We start from the raw sequence: 23,549 nt of genomic DNA, 5'->3' as shown, positions 1-23,549 counted from the left end.
CTGCCGAGTGTGGTTGATATGCAATAGTACAAGGTTGCTCTTAGAGCTGTATGGAGGAGGAAGGAAGGCTAGCCAAGGCTTAGGCTGCTCCTTCTCCTCGGGTGGATTCTACTGTTTGGTGGCTAGTTTCTCTATGCTTTCCTCCTTGCTTACTTCTCTACTTGCCCGTGTATGCGAGGGCTCCTGGGGGGTTTTATAGGCCAATCCCCCAGGGGTACAATGGTAATGTTACAAGTTGGTGGGTCTGGGTCGTCGGCGTCTGGGGACCCGGGCTGGGACCCGCTGGGGGCCTGTGGTTCGCCGGGTTCCCCTAGGTGTGGGCCCCGCGTGCCTAGGGGGACTGTGCGCCGTCTTGTTGATCATCAGGGCGTGGCCGAGTTGAGTCGTGTATATTGGCGCTCTGCCAGGTCGCCGCTTGCTGTCATCAGTGGTGATGACGGGGGCACTATAGCCACGCCAGCCTTGGTCAGCGGGTAGGTGAGGGGCACTGTTGCCACACTCCGGCTGACCAGAGGCATGGGCGGGGCACTGTTGCCCTGGTCATCAGTGGCTGAAGACTCGTCCCATCGTACGGCCTGGATGAGATGGGAGCTGACCCGTGGCTGGGTTGCGGAGCACGCCACGGGTGAGCTGGCTTGTTGGGGATGTTGGGAAACGTAGCAGAAATTCAAAATTTTCCTACGTGTCACCAAGATCTATCTATGGAGAAACGAGCAACGAGGGGAAGGAGAGTGCATCTACATACCCTTGTAGATCGCTAAGCGGAAGCGTTCAAGAGAACGGGGTTGAAGGAGTCGTACTCGTCGTGATCCAAATCACCGGAGATCCTAGTGCCGAACGGACGACACCTCCGCGTTCAACACACGTACAGCCCGGTGACGTCTCCCACGCCTTGATCCAGCAAGGAGAGAGGGAAGAGGTTGAGGAAGACTCCATCCAGCAGCAGCACAATGGCGTGGTGATGATGGAGGAGCGTGGCAATCCTGCAGGGCTTCGCCAAGCACTTGCGGGAGAGGAGGAGGTGTCACGGGAGGGAGGGAGGCGCCAGGGCTTCAGGTATGGCTGCCCTCCCTCCCCTCCACTATATACAGGGGCAAGGGAGAGGGGGGAGGCGCAGCCTTGCCCCTTCCTCCAAGGAAGGGGTGCGGCCAAGGGGGGGAGGAGTGCCTCCCAAGTCAAGTGGAGGCCCTCCCCTTTAGGGTTTCCCCTCTCCCATGCGCATGGGCCTTGGGGGGCTGGTTCCCCTGGCCCATTAAGGCTAGGGCGCCCCCTTACAGCCCATGCTGCTGTATTGGACGTGGTGGAACAATTTCCGGACCTCCGGACCCCTCCGGAATCCTCCGGAACCTTCTGGAAGCTTCCCGGTACAATACCGAAAAACCCGAACTTTTTCCGGAACCCGAACAACAACTTTCCATATATAAATCGTTATCTCTGGACCATTACGGAACTCCTCGTGACATCCGGGATCTCATCCGGGACTCCGAACAACATTCGGTAACCACATACAAACTTCCTTTATAACCCTAGCGTCATCGAACCTTAAGTGTGTAGACCCTACGGGTTCGGGAACCATGCAGACATGACTGAGACGTTCTGCGGTCAATAACCAACAACGGGATCTGGATACCCATGTTGGCTCCCACATGTTCCACGATGATCTCATCGGATGAACCACGATGTCAAGGACTCAATGAATCCCGTATACAATTCCCTTTGTCTAGCGGTATTTTACTTGCCCGAGATTCGATCGTCGGTATACCGATACCTTGTTCAATCTCGTTACCGGCAAGTCTCTTTACTCGTTCCGTAACACATCATCCCGTGATCAACCCCTTGGTCACATTGTGCATATTATGATGATGTCCTACCGAGTGGGCCCAGAGATACCTCTCCGTTTACACGGAGTGACAAATCCCAGTCTCGATCCGTGTCAACCCAACAGACACTTTCGGAGATACCTGTAGTGCACCTTTATAATCACCCAGTTACGTTGTGACGTTTGGTACACCCAAAGCACTCTTACGGTATCCGGGAGTTACACGATCTCATGGTCTAAGGAAGAGATACTTGACATTGGCAAAGCTCTAGCAAACGAACTACACAATCTTTGTGCTATGCTTAGGATTGGGTCTTGTCCATCACATCATTCTCCTAATGATGTGATCCCATTATCAACGACATCCAATGTCCATAGCCAGGAAACCATGACTATCTGTTGATCACAACTAGCTAGTCAACTAGAGGCTCACTAGGGACATATTGTGGTCTATGTATTCACACGTGTATTACAATTTCCGGATAATACAGTTATAGCATGAATAAAAGACAATTATCATGAACAAGGAAATATAATAATACTTTTATTATTGCCTCTAGGGCATATTTCCAACAGTCTCCCACTTGCACTAGAGTCAATAATCTAGTTCACATCACCATGTGATTAACACTAACAGGTCACATCACCATGTGACCAACATCCAAAGAGTTTACTAGTGTCACTAAACTAGTTCACATCATCATGTGATTAAGACTCAATGAGTTCTGGGGTTTGATCATGTTCTGCTTGTGAGAGAGGTTTTAGTCAACGGATCTGTAACATTCAGATCCGTATGTACTTCGCAAATCTCTAGGTCATATTGTAAATGCTGCTACCACTCTCCACTTGGAGCTATTCCAAATGGTTGCTCCACTATACGTATCTGGTTTGCTACTCAGAGTCATTCGGATAGGTGTTGAAGCTTGCATCGACGTAACCCTTTACGCCGAACTCTTTATCACCTCCATAATCGAGAAACATATCCTTATTCTTCTAAGGATAATTTTGACCGCTATCTGGTGATCCACTCCTTGATCACCTTTGTACTCTCTTGCCAGATGTGTAGCAAGGCACACAACCGGTGCGGTACTTAGCATAGCATACTGTAGAGCCTACGTCTAAATCATACGGGACGACCTTCGTCCTTTCTCTCTTTTCTGCCGTGGTCGAGCATTAAGTCTTAACTTCATACCTTACAACTCAGGCAAGAACTCCTTTTTTGACTGATCCATCTTGAACACCTTCAAGATCATGTCAAGGTATGTGCTCATTTGAAAAGTACCATTAAGCGTTTTGATCTATCCTTATAGATCTTGATGCTCAATGTTCAAGTAGCTTAATCCAGGCTTTTCATTGAAAAACACTTTCAAATAACCCTATATGCTTTCCAGAAATTCTAAGTCATTTCTGATCCATAATATGTCAACAACATATACTCATCAGAAATTCTATAGTGCTCCCACTCACTTCTTTGAAAATACAAGTTTCTCATAAACTTTGTATAAACCCAAAATCTTTGATCATCTTATCAAAGTGCACATTCCAACTCCGAGATGCTTACTCCAGTCCATGGAAGGATCGCTAGAGCTAGCATACCTTTTAGCAACCTTAGGATCGACAAAACCTTTCTGATTGTATTACATACAACCTTTCCTTACGAAAACTGGTAAGGAAACTCGTTTTGACATCCATCTGCCAGATTTCATAAATGCAGCTAATGCTAACATGAATCCGACGGACTTTACGCATCGCTACGGATGAGAAAATCTCATCGTAGTCAACTCCTTGAACTTGTGAAAAAACTCTTTGCCACAAGTCGAGCTTCATAGACGGTGACATTACCGTCCACGTCCGTCTTCTTCTTAAAGATCCATTTATTTCAATGGCTTGCCGATCATCGGGCAAGTCCACCAAAGTCCATGCTTTGTTCTGATACATGGATCCTATCTCGGATTTCATGGCTTCTAACCATTTGTTGGAATTTGGGCCCACCATCGCTTCTCCATAGCTCGTAGGTTCATTGTTGTCTAGCAACATGACCTTCAAGACAGGATCACCGTACCACTCCGAAGTAGTACGCGTCCTTGTCGTCCTACGAGGTTCGGTAGTGACTTGATCCGAAGCTTCATGATCACTATCATAAGCTTCCACTTCAATTGGTGTAGGTGCCACAGGAACAACTTCCTGTGCCCTGCTACACACTTGTTGAAGTGACGGTTTAATAACCTCATCAAGTCTCCACCATCCTCCCACTCAATTCTTTCGAGAGAAACCTTTCCTCGAGAAAGGACCCGATTCAAGAAACAATTCCTATTGCTTTCGGATCTGAATCAGGAGGTATACCCAACTGTTTTGGGTGTCCTATGAAGATGCATTTTATCCGCTTCGGGTTCGAGCTTATCAATTCTGAAACTTTTTCACATAAGCGTCGCAGCCCCAAACCTTTAAGAAACGACAACTTAGGTTTCTCTAAACCATAATTCATACGGTGTCATCTCAACGGAATTACGTGGTGCCCTATTTAAAGTGAATGTGGTTGTCTCTAATGCCTAACCCATGAACAATAGTGGTAATTCGATAAGAGACATCATGGTACGCACCATATCCAATAGGGTGCAACTATGATGTTCGGACACACCATCACGCTATGGTGTTCCAGGCGGTATTAATTGCGAAACAATTTCCACAATGTCTTAATTGTGTGCCAAAACTCGTAACTCAGATACTCATCTCTATGATCTTATCATAGACATTTTATCCTCTTGTCACGATGATCTTCAACTTCACTCTGAAATTACTTGAACCATTCAATAATTCAGACTTGTGTTTCATCAAGTAAATATTCTCAACATCTACTCGAATCATCTATGAAGTAAGAACATAACGATATTCACTGCATGCCTCAGCACTCATTGGACTGCACACATCAAAATGTGTTACTTCCAACAAGTTTCTATCTTGTTCCATTTTACTGAAAACGAGGCTTTTCAGTCATCTTGCCCATGTGGTATGATTTGCATATCTCAAGTGATTCAAAATCAAGTGAGTCTAAACGATCCATCTGCATGGAGTTTCTTCATGCGCATGCACCAATAGACATGGTTCGCATGTCTCAAACTTTTCAAAAATGAGTGAGTCCAAAGATCCATCAACATGGAGCTTCTTCATGCGTTTTATACCAATATGACTTACATGGCAGTGCCACAAGTAAGTGGTACTATCATTACTATCTTATAATTTTTGGCATGAAAATGTGTATCACTACGATCGAGATTCAATAAACCATTCCTTTAGGTGCAAGACCATTGAAGGTATTATTCAAATAAATAGAGTAACCATTATTCTCCTTAAATGAATAACCGTATTGCGATAGACATAATCCAATCATGTCTATGCTTGACAATTATTCAGGTTTAATACTAAGCTTGATGGTAGAGGGAGCGTGCGATGCTTGATCATATCAACATTGGAAACACTTCCAACACATATCGTCATCTCACCTTTAGCTAGTCTCCGTTTATTCCGTAGCTTTTATTTCGAGTTACTAACACTTAGCAACCGAACTGGTATCTAATACCCTGGTGCTACTAGGAGTACTAGTAAAGTACACATCAACACAATGTATATCCAATATACTTCTATCGACCTTGCCAGCCTTCTCATCTACCAAGTATCTAGGGTAATTCTGCTCCAGTGGCTGTTTCCCTTATTACAGAAGCACTTAGTCTCGGGTTTGGGTTCAACCTTGGGTTTCTTCACTAGAGCAGCAGCTGATTTGCCGTTTCATGAAGTATCCCTTCTTGCCCTTGCCCTTCTTGAAACTAGTGGTTGCACCAACCATCAAAAATTGATGCTCCTTCTTGATTTCTACTTTCGCGGTGTCTAACATCGCGAATACCTCAAGGATCATCATATCTATCCCTGATATGTTATAGTTCATCACGAAGCTCTTGCAGCTTGGTGGCAAATGACTTTGGAGAAACATCACTATCTCATCTGGAAGATCAACTCCCACTCGATTCAAGTGATTGTTGCACTCAGACAATCTGAGCACAAGCTCAACGATTGAGCTTTTCTCCCTTAGTTTGCAGGCTAAGAAAAATCGTCGGAGGTCTTATACCTCTTGACGTGGGCACGAGCCTGAAATCCCAATTTCAGCCCTCGAAACATCTCATATGTTCCGCGACGTTTCGAAAATGTCTTTGGTGCCTCAACTCTAAACCGTTTAACTGAACTATCACGTAGCTATCAAAACGTGTATGTCCGATGTTCGCAACATCCACAGACGATGTTTGGGGTTCAGCACACTGAGCGGTGCATTAAGGACATAAGCTTTCTACTGATCGCATAATCGCTACTATCAACTTTCAACTATATTTTCTCTAGGAACATGTCTAAACAGTGGAACTAAAGCGCGAGCTTACGACATAATTTGCAAAAGGTCTTCTGACTATGTTCAGGATAATTAAGTTCATCTTATGAACTCCCACTCAGATAGACATCCCTCTAGTCATCTAAGTGATTACATGATCTGAGTCAACTAGGCCGTGTCCGATCATCACGTGAGACGGACTAGTCATCATCGGTGAACATCTTCATGTTGATCGTATCTACTATACGACTCATGCTCGACCTTTCGGTCTCCGTGTTCCGAGGCCATGTCTGTACATGCTAGGCTCGTCAAGTTAACCCTAAGTGTTTCGCGTGTGTAAATCTGTCTTACACCCGTTGTACGTGAATGTAAGAATCCATCACACCCGATCATCACGTGGTGCTTAGAAGCGACGAACTTTAGCAACGGTGCACAGTTAGGGGAGAACACTTCTTGAAATTGTTGTAAGGGATCATCTTATTTACTACCGTCGTTCTAAGTAAACAAGATGCATAAACATAATAAACATCACATGCAATTATATAGTAGTGACATGATATGGCCAATATCATATAGCTCCATTGATCTCCATCTTCGGGGCTCCATGATCATCATCGTCATCGGCATGACACCATGATCTCCATCATCATGATCTCCATCATCGTGTCTTCATGAAGTTGTCACGCCAACGACTACTTCTACTTCTATGGCTAACGCGTTTAGCAATAAAGTAAAGTAATTACATGGCGTTGTTCGATGACACGCAGGTCATACAATAAATTTAAGACAACTCCTATGGCTCCTGCCGGTTGTCATACTCATCGACATGCAAGTCGTGAATCCTATTACAAGAACATGATCAATCTCATACATCACATATCATTCATCACATTCTTCTTGGCCATATCACATCACAAAGCATACCCTGCAAAAACAAGTTAGACGTCCTCTAATTTTTGTTTGCATGTTTTACGTGGCTGCTATGGGTTCTAGCAAGAACGTTTCTTACCTACGCAAAACCACAACGTGATATGCCAATTGCTATTTACCCTTCATAAGGACCCTTTTCATCGAATCCGTTCCGACTAAAGTGGGAGAAACTGGCACCCGCTAGCCACCTTATGCACCAAGTGCATGTCATTCAGTGGAACCTGTCTCACGTAAGAGTACGTGTAAGGTCGGTCCGGGCCGCTTCATCCCACAATACCGTCGAAACAAGATTGGACTAGTAACGGTAAGCATATTGAACAACATCAACGCCCACAACTACTTTGTGTTCTACTCGTGCAAAGAATCTACGCAATAGACCTAGCTCATGATGCCACTGTTGGGGAACGTAGCAGAAATTCAAAATTTTCCTACGTGTCACCAAGATCTATCTATGGAGAAACTAGCAACGAGGGGAAGGAGAGTGCATCTACATACCCTTGTAGATCGCTAAGCGGAAGCGTTCAAGAGAACGGGGTTGAAGGAGTCGTACTCGTCGTGATCCAAATCACCGGAGATCCTAGTGCCGAATGGATGGCACCTCCGCGTTCAACACACGTACAGCCCGGTGACGTCTCCCACGCCTTGATCCAGCAAGGAGAGAGGGAGAGGTTGAGGAAGACTCCATCCAGCAGCAGCACAACGGCATGGTGGTGATGGAGGAGCGTGGCAATCCTGCAGGGCTTCGCCAAGCACTTGCGGGAGAGGAGGAGGTGTCAGGGGAGGGAGGGAGGCGCCAGGGCTTCAGGTATGGCTGCCCTCCCTCCCCTCCACTATATATAGGGGCAAGGGAGAGGGGGGAGGCGCAGCCTTGCCCCTTCCTCCAAGGAAGGGGTGCGGCCAAGGGGGGGAGGAGTGCCTCCCAAGTCAAGTGGAGGCCCTCCCCTTTAGGGTTTCCCCTCTCCCATGCGCATGGGCCTTGGGGGGCTGGTTCCCCTGGCCCATTAAGGCTAGGGAGCCCCATTACAGCCCATGCTGCTGTATTGGACGTGGTGGAACAATTTTCGGACCTCCGGACCCCTCCGGAATCCTCCGGAACCTTCTGGAAGCTTCCCGGTACAATACCGAAAAAACCTGAACTTTTTTTGGAACCCGAACAACAACTTTCCATATATAAATCTTTATCTCCGGACCATTCCGGAACTCCTCGTGATGTCCGGGATCTCATCCGGGACTCCGAACAACATTCAGTAACCACATACGAACTTCCTTTATAACCCTAGCGTCATCGAACCTTAAGTGTGTAGACCCTACGGGTTCGGGAACCATGCAGACATGACCGAGATGTTCTCCGGTCAATAACCAACAGCGGGATCTGGATACCCATGTTGGCTCCCACATGTTCCACGATGATCTCATCGGATGAACCACGATGTCAAGGACTCAATGAATCCCGTATACAATTCCCTTTGTCTAGCGGTATTTTACTTGCCTGAGATTCGATCGTCGGTATACCGATACCTTGTTCAATCTCGTTACCGGCAAGTCTCTTTACTCGTTCCGTAACACATCATCCCGTGATCAACCCCTTGGTCACATTGTGCACATTATGATGATGTCCTACCGAGTGGGCCCAGAGATACCTCTCCGTTTACACGGAGTGACAAATCCCAGTCTCGATCCGTGTCAACCCAACAGACACTTTCGGAGATACCTGTAGTGCACCTTTATAATCACCCAGTTACGTTGTGACGTTTGGTACACCCAAAGCACTCTTACGGTATCCGGGAATTACACGATCTCATGGTCTAAGGAAGAGATACTTGACATTGGCAAAGCTCTAGCAAACGAACTACACGATCTTTGTGCTTTGCTTAGGATTGGGTCTTGTCCATCACATCATTCTCCTAATGATGTGATCCCGTTATCAACGACATCCAATGTCCATAGCCAGGAAACCATGACTATCTGTTGATCACAACGAGCTAGTCAACTAGAGGCTCACTAGGGACATATTGTGGTCTATGTATTCACACGTGTATTACGATTTCCGGATAATATGGTTATAGCATGAATAAAAGACAATTATCATGAACAAGGAAATATAATAATACTTTCATTATTGCCTCTAGGGCATATTTCCAACAGGGGAAGCCTTGGTTGCGCCGGGTTCGGCTGTCCTGTATTGGTTGTCGAGGCCGAGTCAAGGTGCCTGGACGGGTCGGAGAGTTTGGCCGGGTCGCGGGGCCTGGCCGGATCGAGCGACCCGACCAAGCACGTGCCGGCTTGTGGGGCGACGCTGGGCCCATTGTTTTTGAAAAAGATCCGGGTTCCGTTGCCTGCCCGGGGTTCATCCCCCGACAACACATACGTGTCGTTTCCCCTTCTATCACTGGGATCAAGCACCGTAATATCAAACCCATCACAAAGCACCTCTTCCCATTGCAAGATAAATAGATCAAGTGCCAAAGAAAACCCAAATATCGGAGAAGAAATACGAGGCTATAATCAATCATGCATATAAGAGATCAAAGAAGACTCAAATAAATTTCATGGATAAAAACATAGATCTGATCATAAACTGATCCAACAAGCACACATCAAAAAGACTTATGGATCTGCAAGAGACCATTGTATTGAGAATCAAGAGAGAGAGAGAGAGAGAGAGAGAGAGAGAGAGGAAGCCATCTAGCTACTAACTACGGACACGTAGGTCCACAAATAACTACTCACGCATCATCCGAGAGGCACCAATGGACATGTTGAACCCCTCCGTGCTGGTGTCTAGATTGAATCTGGTGTTTCTGGAACTTGCAGCGGCTGGAATTGATTTTTGTCGACTCCCCTAGGGTTTATGGAATATTGGGGTATTTATAGAGCAATGAGGCGGTGCGGGATGCCACTGAGGTGGGCATAACCCAGCCGGGCGCGCTTGGGGGCCCAGGTGCGCCCTGGTGTCTTGTGCCCCCCTCGGGCTCCATCTCTGGTACTTCTTTGGCCCATTGGATGTCTTGTGGTCCAAAAAATTCACAAAAAGTTTCGCTCTGTTTGGACTCTGTTTGATACTGATTTTCTGCGATGTAAAAAACAAGCAGAAAACAACAACTGGCACTGGGCACTATGTCAATAGGTTAGTACCAAAAATGATATAAAATGACTATAAAATGATTGTAAAACATTCAAGAATGATATAATAGCATGGAAGAATAAAAAATTATAGATACGTTGGAGACGTATCATTGCCCTTTCGCTGCGGCTGATGACTCGACACTGTGCATCTCGGATCCAAGGGGTCATAGTCACCCACTTTTTTTATCTCCTCCTCTTGCTAGTTATCGAAGGGGTCAATTAGTATAAGAAGAAGAAGAAGAAGAAGAATATTAAGATTCCTCCCACTTCAAAGGTAATTCCTCTGTTGTCCTCATCCCTAATGTGCTTGGTGATATGGTGAAACTGTTGATGTTACTTGCTCTAATAGTACCGAAAGATATGCCATTATTCATGATCTAGCTGATAGTGCACTTTCTTAGAATATTGCTTTTGCTTACAACAATCTAATGATTTCTTTACCATAATCTTATGATATCTTTTATGACTTGCATTAATTCCGCTAAAAATTATGTTCCTTTTGAAGTGTCTGGGAGCTTTAGTTGCATGATGCTATTATACATCTTGAAATTTCTGAATGGACTGTTGTGGGTAAATATAAGCACCACCCTAATATACATAATTATTCTAATGATATAGGACTAATATGTAATGTTAGGGACTAGTCGTGTAGGATGTACGAAAGCTATAGCAAACACTAATGTTACTGATAATGTGGAGTTTCTGGGGCTACATGAAAATAAAAAATAAACAATTTCTCCTTGTTTCCTTCGTTTCATTTCTAGTAGCTTTGATTTTTCTGGGTCTCTCTTCCTACTAAGGGGACCGTTGGGGCTATCATAGTATGGAGTTTAGTGTTGAACTTTATGATGTGATAGAAGCAACTATGTTGCCTACCCTACTTGGAGGTGATTTTAACTTGGTTAGATTTGCAAAGGAATAAAGTAATGAGGTGGTTAATCATCTGTTAACCCACCTTTTTAATTACCAGGTCATATACATGGATCTTGTTCGAACTTAAACTTGTCAATAGATATTTTACATGGGCCAGTAAACCTTATCCTTGATGCCCTAGATATTCTTTTTGCTACAACTAGTTAGGATCAAATACGTTAAATTTCTCAAAGTTTCAACTAGGGTTGTAAATGATCCTTTTCTTACTCTAGGTGATTCTAAATTCGGTGCCTTTTTTAGACATGCTTATTTATTTATTTTCAAGTTACATCCACTGAAACTTACGCCTTATTTAAGTTCCTAGTCCATTTTGTAACAAAACCCTTTAGTACAGCTCAGAAAACATTACACACCCAATCGCTACTTTTGGTCTGTTTTCTGAGCATGGTCGTCATACAAATCTTATCCCATGCTAACCTCCATCATTCTTTGCTTTTAGTCCTACTGTCTTTGCAGGTTCTACTGACATCCTCTGTCAGTTTGGAAGTGAAGATAGCAAACATTTTATCCCTAATAATAAGAAGGGTAACTTTGAATAAAAGCATTGCCAACAAATGAAAGTGGAAGATGGGACTCAAAGAAAACTACTAATTGATATTTCACATCTTAAAATATGAGCACAACCTACTAGTACACTTTATGCAATGTATAATTATCTATTTGGCAACACCTCAACTTTAAAGCTTTACACTCAAGATATCTCAGCCAATTTATTTGCTACATTCATATACTCTCTAGAAACACTACCAAGTTATGTAGATACTTAAGCATAATATCTAAAATGATACATACAAACACATTATGTAGATCAAGGGCATGCATTAACTCATAAGAGAACCTGAAAATGTTTGTTTGTTCAAATTAAATGGGAAATCATTATAACAAAAGATTTTGTCAAACAACCCAAATTAGATAGTACAAAAAATTGCAAAAAATTTAGTTTCAATTAACACTATATTTTTGTAATCATAAATATTAAAATTGTAAGGCGGATTGTATCGTAATATAAATAATTATTTTTGCCTTGTTAATGATACTATTTCTGCCAAAATGTAGTTGCTCATACGGTACATATGAAAACATCATGCATTAAAGGCAAGCTGAATTATTATAAAGTAAAAAAGTTGAGTATAAATCTTGTTCCGGAGAACAAATATTTAGATTCAGTCGAACTTCGTCGGTGCATTGGCATAGTCTAGAACCGCCTAGAGGAGATACAACAGACTCGTGTGACACTTGGGGTGAACTTGTTGGTGTATTGTTGGAGTTGGTCACGAGCCGCCGAGTTTCCTTCAGGAAGTCGTTGCCAACCTCCAGACCAAGCTGTATGAGATGGATGACAAGTTCAAGAAGGTATTTCTTGTAATTGGTGCTCAACAGGTTCGTGCATAGCTTGGGGATGGTGAGATTGTGCATGTCGTACAAGGTGTTTGTGGCGCGGTCGAGGAGGCAAAGCTTGTACTTGTTTTGGATTTCCCAACACTTCATGGTGACCTTGTCCATCTACTCCATCATGCAATGCCCGGAGCGGAGGGGTGTCACACCCGTCACCACGGCCCGAGCTTGTTCCTCGTCCATGTTGTCGCTAACTAGCTTCTTGACATCTTCGAGTTTACTGAGTTTGTGCTCCTTCGCGACTTCAATGGCGTCTGTCTCCGCTTGTGATCCTTTGCAGCTGCAAATGCAACATTCTTTAGAGAACCTCACACAGTCCCAGGTATCTAAATCGAGACTTCTTCATTTATATTGGCCATGGAAGCAATATAGAAATATCTCTTTGTTAGAATCTGGCATGTAAATTTCGTTGTTCACATTGTTATATATACACACATGGAGAAAGAATCTTGTCCCATATGAATATGGGTTGATCTTGCGGGTGTTTCACCGCTTTAGCCATATCATTCATATCCAGACTCCGATTGCGTGTTCTTCACCTCGCCTTGAATCTATCAGCTTACTCTTGATCATCACATTGGTTTCCACATCATTGGCCAACAAACATTCGGAGGAACATCGACAACCACCACGCGTCCATCACCCATGACTACGTCATCAACAATGACCACTTCACCTTTTGACACCTTCACCGGAAGCAAGGCCAATACCTACTTCGTCAAGGCTAAAGGTGGCGTGAGGTATCACTCCGTCACAAGCTTTGCCTTTCACCTTGCCATTACCTTCTTTAGCCATTCTACCGATTTTGTTGATCCTATTGAGACTAGCTATTTGAGTATTGCCACCATAGTGACATTTTCATATACATCATTGCTATCTTGAGCATCGCATAGTGAGCATACATCTTTTGGTGTTCTTGAGCATCTATCATTGCTATCTTGAGCATCATGTACATCTTCATCATCTTTATCGAGAAAAATGTACATCTTCATCATATACATCATTGCTATCTTGAACATCATATACATCTTCTGGTGTTCTTTGTACTAACTTGACAGTTAATGAGTAGATCGGAAGTTTCCCCGTAAAAAAAAGTAGTTTGCACATCACTTGGTATCTTGTGTACATGACTAAACTTATAGAGAATTTCTTTTCCCTTTATTTAGAGTAGAATCAGGAGAATTTGTGGACGGACGTGTTCATCTCAGTTCATGTGTACAGCCGATTTCCTCTGCATCATGTGGTGAGAGGCCAGAGAGTACAGCTACTCAGTCCCTGTGCAGGGTGAAGCTGTCGTACACCTTGCCGTCGCTGGACCGCCGGTACTCAAACTGGAGTGACCTGGCGTCGGACGCCGTGAGCTTGCCGAAACCGTAGTCCATCTCCCGGTACACGCTCCACGGCGGGGCCTCGGCGGTGAAGCTGCTCAGGTGGCTGCCGCCGCCCCCGACGACGACGTGGACGGTGCCGTGCCCGTCCGGCACGCACCTCTCCTCGTAGACAGGGCACGTCCGCTCGTACTGGTGGACGTGGCCGTAGAAGGCGACGTCCACCCGGTGCCACCGCCACAGCCCCTCCAGGCTCTGCCGCGCCATGGGCTCCGCGAACGCCCCGTCGTAGCCGTAGAAGAAGCCCGAGGAGTAGCCGAGGACACGGTGCGCGATGAAGACCAGCCACGGCTGCTTCGCCCGGTCCACGCTGCCCAGGCAGCGGTCGAGAAACCTGTACTGTACTGCTCCGTGCCCTCCCGCCAGTCGTGCTCGCTGTCCGCCACGCAGAACCGGAACATCCCGTAGTCCATGGAGTACCAGTAGTTGTCCCTCTTCTCCGTCGGCGCGTAGTATATGGTCTCGGCCGGCACCCCGCACTCCCCGCCGGAGTCCGTGCTGTTGTACAGCGACCCGCTGTTGGGGAAATCTCGCTCGTGGTTCCCGCTGCAACGTCGGTCGATCACAGAGTCATCCAAGTTATTATCAGAGTGAAATGATTCTAGATCATGAATCTGAAAGAACCGGACGAACAAGTGTACCTTGCGATCATGTAGGGTACTCGAGAGGTGATTGGCTCGACCTGCTGCGTGAACTGATCCCACTGCGACAGATAGCCGTTAGCGTAGGAGATGTCGCCGATGTGGAACACGATGTCGGTGTTGTCGAGGTCCCTGATCAGCGCGTCGGTGGTGTTGAGTGACGCAGGCTGGTAATTCTGGTACTCGTTGCTTCCGTCTCTCTCGTCCTACAAACCAGGGCAGCAGCATATGTAAATTCAGAAGGATCGCCCATTTGGCACACCTAAAATGTCTACGACAATTGCAACCTGAATTAGCAGGTGTTGTCAACCATATGCTTACCTTTCCCATGTCACCGAAAATAACAACCCGCTGCAGTGACTTTTCCCCGGGATAAGGAGGTGCTCTGAAGGATTTGGGCTTGCCCCATATAACTTTTCCACCATGGAGCGTGTGTGCGATTTTGTAGTAGTATCTGCAAGAGAGAAACTGCATTGTCAGACCAGTATTTGTATTTCTCATAACTGAGACAAACTCTTTGTACAACATAGGGCTGGAATTTACTCTTTCTTTGGTGATAGATTCTTCAGGAAAGCTGTGTGTATGAAGCCTGGATCCCTCCAACCAACACTACGAACATGTTCTCCTGCGCGACCAAAAGTACAAATCAGTTAACAAACATTCAGAACCCAGTGTACTTGTCATGGCTATCGGACAGCATAACACCGAAATTTACTACTAAATGGAACCAATTCAAACCAAAATAGGATTGCGCAAACAACGTCAGCAAAACTAAAATGCAAAGAGACTGTTACAGGCATCATACCACAGAGGCTCTCGCGACCAAAGGTGACAGTGTCAGCTGTCGCGTGCACAGGATGGCTCCCTTTCATGCCCCATTCAACAAAGGGGTGCGCCTCACTGATGCCATACCCACTTGTCCATGTGACAGTCATCTAGCATGACATGGCAGAAACCCACCCACGGTTCAGGGAAGTTTTAACAGCAGATATATATAAACGATATGAAGTGCCAGCAAAACCCCACCTCGTTCCATGTTTTCCCGAGCGCTAGACGTGGGTAAACCGGGGCTTTCGGGTTCGCGAAGACGATCCTGTTCGACACCGCCATGAGCGCTGGCTGCAGATGGATTGGATGAAGTCGGTGTGATTCTCTGAATGATGGACAGATAGAAAGTGGATAGAATAGCAAGACGTGATGTGTTGTTAGAGCATAATTGGTTTGATGCCAACATTTGGCATTGCCAAATTTTGGCAAGCCAACATTTGCCAAAAGCAAAAGTTGCCAAATATTGGCAATCTTTTGTGAGGTTGGCAAGAAAAATTGGTAGCCAATCAATCATTAGCCAACATTGGGTATTTGCCAAATATTGGCATGCCAACTTTTGGCATCAAACCAATCATGCTGGTTGATCACATTTGAGAGTCCACCGGTGAAGAACCCGAAGGAGAAATCCTGGCGCTGGTTGATCAACTGGAACCTGAGAGCCCCTTGCCCTGACTTGTTATAACCTGACGAGTAATTCGCAAACTGATACTGAAACCAGCACAAAGAAATAATTCAAGTCAAGACTTGGCACTCCCATTCAAACTCTGAAGAATGTGAAGATTGCTCTGCTCAGTGTATATGGCACGCACCTTTATTGGCGCCGAGCAGATCGCAGGGCCAGGGCCTGACCCGTGGGAACCAGGGCACGTGGACGCGCTGCAGGAAAGAGCAAGAAGTAATTTGATGAGGGGTTCATCACTCGGTCGGACCACAGTTGAAAATCTGAGCATTCAGAAAACGGAAATGGACCAAAGAAATGAGGTAAACGGGAATCAGGCTTGCATAATCACGCGTGCATATTCCATGGAATGTACCATCAGTTTGACCTGGGGCAGGGCAGTGGGCACGCGCGGTGTAAAGGCAGAGCGATAAGAGTGGGCGCACGTCAGCAGTGGAGGAATATCGACGACACGGCACGTGACCATCTCTCTCGCTCCATGGGTTGACTTGACTTGAATAATGGAGGTACATGCACGATTGATCGATCGATCTTTGGCACTTTGTACCAAGGCGATTGGGAGGACGGAGGATGCACACACGGCCAGGCTGGGTGCGTCGAGAAAACGGCCGGCCGCCGGCAAACCAAGCATCCATCCCAGGTCGACTGGAAGACAACTGGCTGCTAGTCAGCTAGTGCGATGTGTTGGGCCAACTGGCTAAGGAAGTAAGGATGAAGGATGCATATGCATGCCAGGGCGGGAATGAAAGCGACATGCTTCATCAATGCGCACGAACGCTCCAGAGCTCAGCCGGCCGTGCAGGACGACGGCAAAGGATCGAGTTCCAAGTTTCAGAGTAATATTTGCGGAGTTTCTCAAGAATCGGAACGACAATAGCTTGAAGAGTACCATGTTTGTGCACAGTACAGCTTCTACTCTACGTGCTAGAGCTAAAGCAGAAGCAGGCGCTGCCTACGTACCTACCGGCCTCCAGAACTGACAACTGTGGACATGGAGTGGCCACTGCTACTGCTAGAGCTAGTAAAAAGCGGCAAGGAAAAGAAAGAGGTGCAGGGAGGAAGGTCCAAGGTGCTGCGTACCCGCGAGCCGAGGAGGTTGGGCGACGCGCGCACGGCGGCGGAGGCGTCCATGGCGACGCGGGCGCGGTGGATGGCGATCCGCGACAGCGGGTGCACACCGTGCCCGTCGGCGCCTCCGCCCCAGCACGCGGCGAGGGCGACGGCGAGCAGGAGCAAGGGCAGGCACGGGGCGAGGCGGGCGCCTCTCATGTCTGCTTGCTTGCTCTTGTGTATGAGCTGGGAACGGGCGGCCGGCTTTCCTTTCTTTTATGGAAGAAAGGAGCAGGGCTCCGTGCCGCGACAGGAGAGAACACGACTGCGCCTGCGCCTGCGCGAGAGAGGAGAGGGGGCGGGTCGACATGGTGTTGACTCTGCAACGTGTTAGGGCGGCTTTCCCCGGTTTTTTGTATTTAACCAGAGGAGACGGGATTCGGGGTGATGCGTCCACATGACACACGAGAGTTTTCCACGAGGGCTATGTCGTTACCCACGTAAAACCATCTTCACAACAAATGTGTCGTTATAGTTCTCCCTTTAAAACATCCTACTTGTTGCAATAACCGCATTTTTCGCAACAGAGGTCCTGCTGCCGAAATTTTGGCAACAGAGGTGTTGCTGCAATTTTTATTTATTTTTTTGCAACAGAGGTGTGGCTGCAAAAAAATATATATTTCTTTTTTGCAACAAAGATCCCGTTGAAGAAATTTCCTGCAAGTCAGGATGTGCTTGTTGCTATTGACTTCGTTCTAAAGTTCACATATGTGCTTCTGTTGTTGACTTCGGCACGGTCTCTTAACCTTTCCTCATCGACGTCCTTCGGTACCTGGGGCTCGAAAGATGTTGGATCGAGTGGATTGTCATCCTCATGTCCACCTCCAGCATGGGGGGTCCTCATCAATGGTTCCCTAGTCTCCAATCGCCCATGCCTGCGGCCTGCGCCAGGGAGCCCCCATCTCCCCCGTGCTCTTCACGACAATCAGTGAACTTGCACCTATTCGTTCCCTTTTTGGTCATTTGTTGAAGATGCTCAATTTTTTTAAGTACGCAAAAGATAGAAGATTTAGAGTTCAGGCCAAAGGCCAGATTACAAAACATAACTCTTGTGGCATAAAGAGCATCTACAACCAGGCGCCCTATATCCGTCTCATACGTCCGGGCAGGCTGCCCGATCACTGACCGGTCACAAAATACCTACCCAACCGGAGCTCTCAAACGGGCCTCAAACGCCAGACTGACTGGCACCCCTCATATCCGTCTCAAATGTAGGGCGGGTATGAGGCGGTCCGGGCACGCCCGCCATGTCAGCCCGGCCCACCGCTGGCCCATCGCGACCCCACAAAAAACCCCGTCCGGCAGAAAGCCTAGCTCACACAACTCCGCTCCACTCCCCTCCCCTTCCCGACACTTTCATTTACCAAATCTTCCAAATCCTTAGCGCCGGCGAGCATGTCCAACACCGACAGCCACTCCGACGGCAGCTCCGGAGACGAGGAGGAGTTGGCGCTCTGTATTGCGCTCGAGCGCTCGCGGGTCAATACGGGCGGCAACTTCAGGTCCGGTGCGACGCCCCCTGTCGCCTGTCTCGCCAGCGCCGATGCCGGCGCCGGCCATTCCCGCCCCATGCGCGGACCTGGGAGGCCTGCCAGATCTGCTCCTCCCGCCCGACCGCCTCCTCCACCTCTGGCCGCTGCTTCGCGCGAGCAGCGCTGGGTCTAGTGCCCGCTCAGCCGACGCCATGGATGCGGACTCCAGAGTCGGAGGCACGAGTGCTCGCTGCGAGAGGCAGAGGGATAGGGAGAAGGCGGGCGGGTTCGCCGGATCTACGCAGTCCGCCCGCCGTCGCCGGGTGCCCGACGAGGAGGACCGTCTCTTTGAGTGGGCGTGCCGCCAGTCACTGACTGAGGTGGAGACGAAGGCCCGACGGCTCCGAAGGGTCAACGCCAAGAAGCTCCGGCTCGGCATTGAGCAATCCGAGCGGGATCGGAGGCGGCAGAGGCAGCGAGGTAGGAGACGAGGGTGGCCAAGCTCAAGCACCGGCAAGACCGCGTCGTCCGGCTTGCACGGCTTCATCGTTATCTCCGATTCCTCCTCGTCCTATGGGTCCGACATGGACCCACCTCCTGTCGCGGATTCCTACAGCTGCGCCGGCGACCGGAAGGGCAAAGGGGCGGCGCGGAAGTGGTGAAGATTCGTCTTTATTTCATGTTTTTAGGGTTAGTTTGAACTTGTCCGTAGTATTATGTGAATTATGTGAATTTTGGCTATCTATTTTATGATCCGGATGTGATCTTTTGATGAACCGATTGTGCATTTGTATGTCCACTCATGATCTAGATAGTTTTGCTCAACGTTGCATGGTTTAGTATGAAAATAGGGGACGGAATATGAGATACATAGGTGGGGAGACGCGGATATAGGGAGTGTCCGGTCAGTGTCCGCGGACGCGCCTGGCGTGTACGTGGGTATTTGAGGGGCCGGATTTTCTGAGTTTGGCTGTAGATGCTCTAATGTTACATGAAATGCTTGTTGGAAATATGCCCTAGAGGCAATAATAAAATGGTTATTATTATATTTCTTTGTTCATGATAATTGTCTGTTATTCATGCTATAATTGTGTTATCCGGAAATCGTAATACACGTGTGAATACATAGACCACAACATGTCCTTAGTAAGCCTCTAGTTGACTAGCTCATTGATCAATAGATAGTCATGGTTTCCTGACTATGAGCATTGGATGTCATTGATAACGGGATCACATCATTAGGAGAATGATGTGATGGACAAGACCCAATCCTAAGCATAGCTCAAAGATCGTGTAGTTCGTTTAGCTAGAGCTTTTCCAAATGTCAAGTATCATTTCCTTAGACCATGAGATTGTGCAACTCCCGGATACCGTAGGAGTGCTTTGGGTGTGCCAAACGTCACAACGTAACTGGGTGACTATAAAGGTGCACTACGGGTATCTCCGAAAGTGTCTATTGGGTTGGCACGAATCGAGACTGGGATTTGTCACTCCGTATGACGGAGAGGTATCTCTGGGCCCACTCGGTAATGCATCATCATAATGAGCTCAATGTGACCAAGTGTCTGGTCACGGTATCATGCATTACGGTACGAGTAAAGTGACTTATCGGTAACGATATTAAACGAGGTATTGGGATACCGACGATCAAATCTCGGGCAAGTAACGTACCGATTGACAAAGGGAATTGTATACGGGATTGATTGAATCCTCGACGTCGTGGTTCATCCGATGAGATCATCGAGGAGCATGTGGGAGCCAACATGGGTATCCAGATCCCGCTGTTGGTTATTGACAGGAGAGGCGTCTCGGTCATGTCTGCATGTCTCCCGAACCTGTAGGGTCTACACACTTAAGGTTCGGTGACGCTAGGGTTGTAGAGATATGAGTATGCAGTAACCTGAAAGTTGTTCGAAGTCCCGGATGAGATCCCGGACGTCACGAGGAGTTACGGAATGGTTCGGAGGTAAATAATTATATATAGGAAGTCAAGTTTCGGTCATCGGGAAAGTTTCGGGGGTCACCGGTATTGTACCGGGACCACCGGAAGGGTCCCGGGGTCCACCGGGTGGGGCCACCTATCCCGGAGGGGCCCATGGGCTGAAGTGGGAGGGGAACCAGCCCCTGGTGGGCTGGTGCGCCCCCCTTGGGCCCCCCTGCGCCTAGGGTTGGAAACCCTAGGGGTGGGGGGCGCCTCCACTTGACTTGGGGGGCAAGCCACCCCCTTGGCCGCCACCCCCCCTTGGAGATTGCATCTCCTAGGGCCGGCGCCCCCCTTAGGGGGCCTATATAAAGAGGAGGGGAGGGGGAGGGAGGGCAGCCGCACCCATGCTCTTGGCGCCTCCCTCTCCCCCTGCTACACCTCTCCCTCTCGCAGAAGCTTGGCGAAGCCCTGCCGAGATCGCTGCTGCATCCACCACCACGCCGTCGTGCTACTGGATCTTCATCAACCTCTCCTCCCTCCTTGCTGGATCAAGAAGGAGGAGACGTCTTCCTCAACCGTACGTGTGTTGAACGCGGAGGTGCTGTCCGTTCAGCACTAGGATCATCGGTGATTTGGATCATGACGAGTACGACTCCCTCAACCCCGTTCTCTTGAACGCTTCCGCTCGCGATCTACAAGGGTATGTAGATGCACTCCTCTCTCTCGTTGCTAGATGAACTCATAGCTTGATCTTGGTGAAAGCATAGAAATTTTTTATTTTCTGCAACGTTCCCCAACAGTGGCATCATGAGCTAGGTCTATGCGTAGTTCTCTTGTTGGGGAACGTTGCATAAAATAAAAATTTTCTCCTAGGGGGGTGGCAGCCAAGGGGGAAAACTTGTCCCCCAAGGCAAGTGGAGGCGCCCCCTACCCTAGGGTTCCCAACCCTAGGCGCAGAGGGGGGGGGCAGGGGGGCGCACCAGCCCATCAGGGGCTGGTTCCCCTCCCACTTCAGCCCATGGGGCCCTCCGGGATGGGTGTCCCCACCCGGTGGACCCCCGGGACCCTTCCAGTGGTCCCGGTACAGTACCGGTGAACCCCGAAACTTTCCCGATGGCCGAAACTCAACTTCCCATATATAATACTTTACCTCCGGACCATTTCGGAACTCCTCGTGACGTCCGGGATCTCATCCAGGACTCCAAACAACTTTCGGTTTGCTGCATAATCATATCTCTACAACCCTAGCTTCACCGAACCTTAAGTGTGTAGACACTACGGGTTTGGGAGACACGTAGACATGACCGAGACGGCTCTCCGGTCAATAACCAACAGCGGGATCTGGATACCCATGTTGGCTCCCACATGCTCCTTGATGATCTCATCGGATGAACCACGATGTCGAGGATTCAAGCAACCCCGTATACAATTCCCTTTGTCAATCGGTATGTTACTTGCCCGAGATTCCATCGTTGGTATCCCAATACCTCGTTCAATCTCGTTACCGGCAAGTCACTTTACTCATACCGTAATGCATGATCCTGTGACCAGACACTTGGTCACTTTGAGCTCATTATGATGATGCATTACCGAGTGGGCCCAGTGATACCTCTCCATCACACAGAGTGACAAATCCCAGTCTCGATCCGTGTCAACCCAATAGACACTTTCGGAGATACCCGTAGCATACCTTTATAGTCACCCAGTTACGTTGTGACGTTTGGTACACCCAAAGCACCCCTACGGTATCCGGGAGTTACACGATCTCATGGTCTAAGGAAAAGATACTTGACATTGGAAAAGCTCTAGCAAACAAACTACACGATCTTGTGCTATGCCTAGGATTGGGTCTTGTCCATCACATCATTCTCCTAATGATGTGATCCCATTGTCAATGACATCCAATGTCCATAGTCAGGAAACCGTGACTATCTGTTGATCAACGAGCTAGTCAACTAGAGGCTCACTAGGGACATATTATGGTCTATGTATTCACACGTGTATTACGATTTCCGGATAATACAATTATAGCATGAATAAAAGACAATTATCATGAACAAGGAAATATAATAATAATCCTTTTATTATTGCCTCTATGGCATATTTCCAACATCTCTTTGCACGAGTAGAACACAATTTGTTGTGGGCGTAGATGTTGTCAACTTTCTTGCCACTACTAGTCTTATCTTGCTTCGGCGGCATCGTGGGATGAAGTGGCCCGGACCGACCTTACATGTACGCTTACGTGAGACAGGTTCCACCGACTGACATGCACTAGTTGCATAAGGTGGCTAGCGGGTGTCTGTCTCTCCCACTTTAGTTGGAGTGGATTCGATGAAAAGGGTCCTTATGAAGGGTAAATAGAAGTTGGCATATCATGTTGTGGGTTTTACGTAGGTAAGAAAACGTTCTTGCTAGAACCCTATTGTAGCCACGTAAAACATGCAACAACAATTAGAGGACGTCTAACTTGTTTTTGCAGCATATGCTTTGTGATGTGATATGGCCAAAAGTTGTGATGAATGATATATATGTGATGTATGAGATCATGTTCTTGTAATAGGAATCACGACTTGCATGTCAATGAGTATGACAACCGGCAGGAGCCATAGGAGTTGTCTTAATTATTGTATGACCTGCGTGTCAATGATTAAACGCCATGTAATTACTTTACTTTATTGCTAAACCATTAGCCATAGTAGTAGAAGTAATAGTTGGTGAGTGACGGTGTCCTGGACTAGGGGGTACTCAACGCGCCGTCTCCCGATCAGTTGGATTGGGCCGAGGACCCCCATGGCCGTATACTCATGGGCCAGTCCGGACAGTTGCCGCATACAAGGAAGAATCAACAAGACTTGGCGATCAAGACAAGGACTCCTCCCCAACCGGCGTATTCGGCTAGGACTCTTGTTATCCTAGGCCTCTGGTGCAT

At 47.5% G+C, this 23,549-nt stretch overlaps 1 pseudogene; it reads right to left on the bottom strand.

Moving 5' to 3' along the window:
* Positions 1-13,525: 13,525 nt before the first annotated feature.
* On the bottom strand, positions 13,526-17,446 carry LOC119311001 (annotated as a pseudogene).
* Between the last annotated feature and the right edge of the window lie 6,103 nt (positions 17,447-23,549).

Source organism: Triticum dicoccoides, chromosome 5B, assembly GCF_002162155.2.
Source record: "Triticum dicoccoides isolate Atlit2015 ecotype Zavitan chromosome 5B, WEW_v2.0, whole genome shotgun sequence".
Taxonomy (NCBI): Eukaryota; Viridiplantae; Streptophyta; class Magnoliopsida; order Poales; family Poaceae; genus Triticum; species Triticum dicoccoides.
This window is presented reverse-complemented; position numbering and strand designations above follow the sequence as displayed.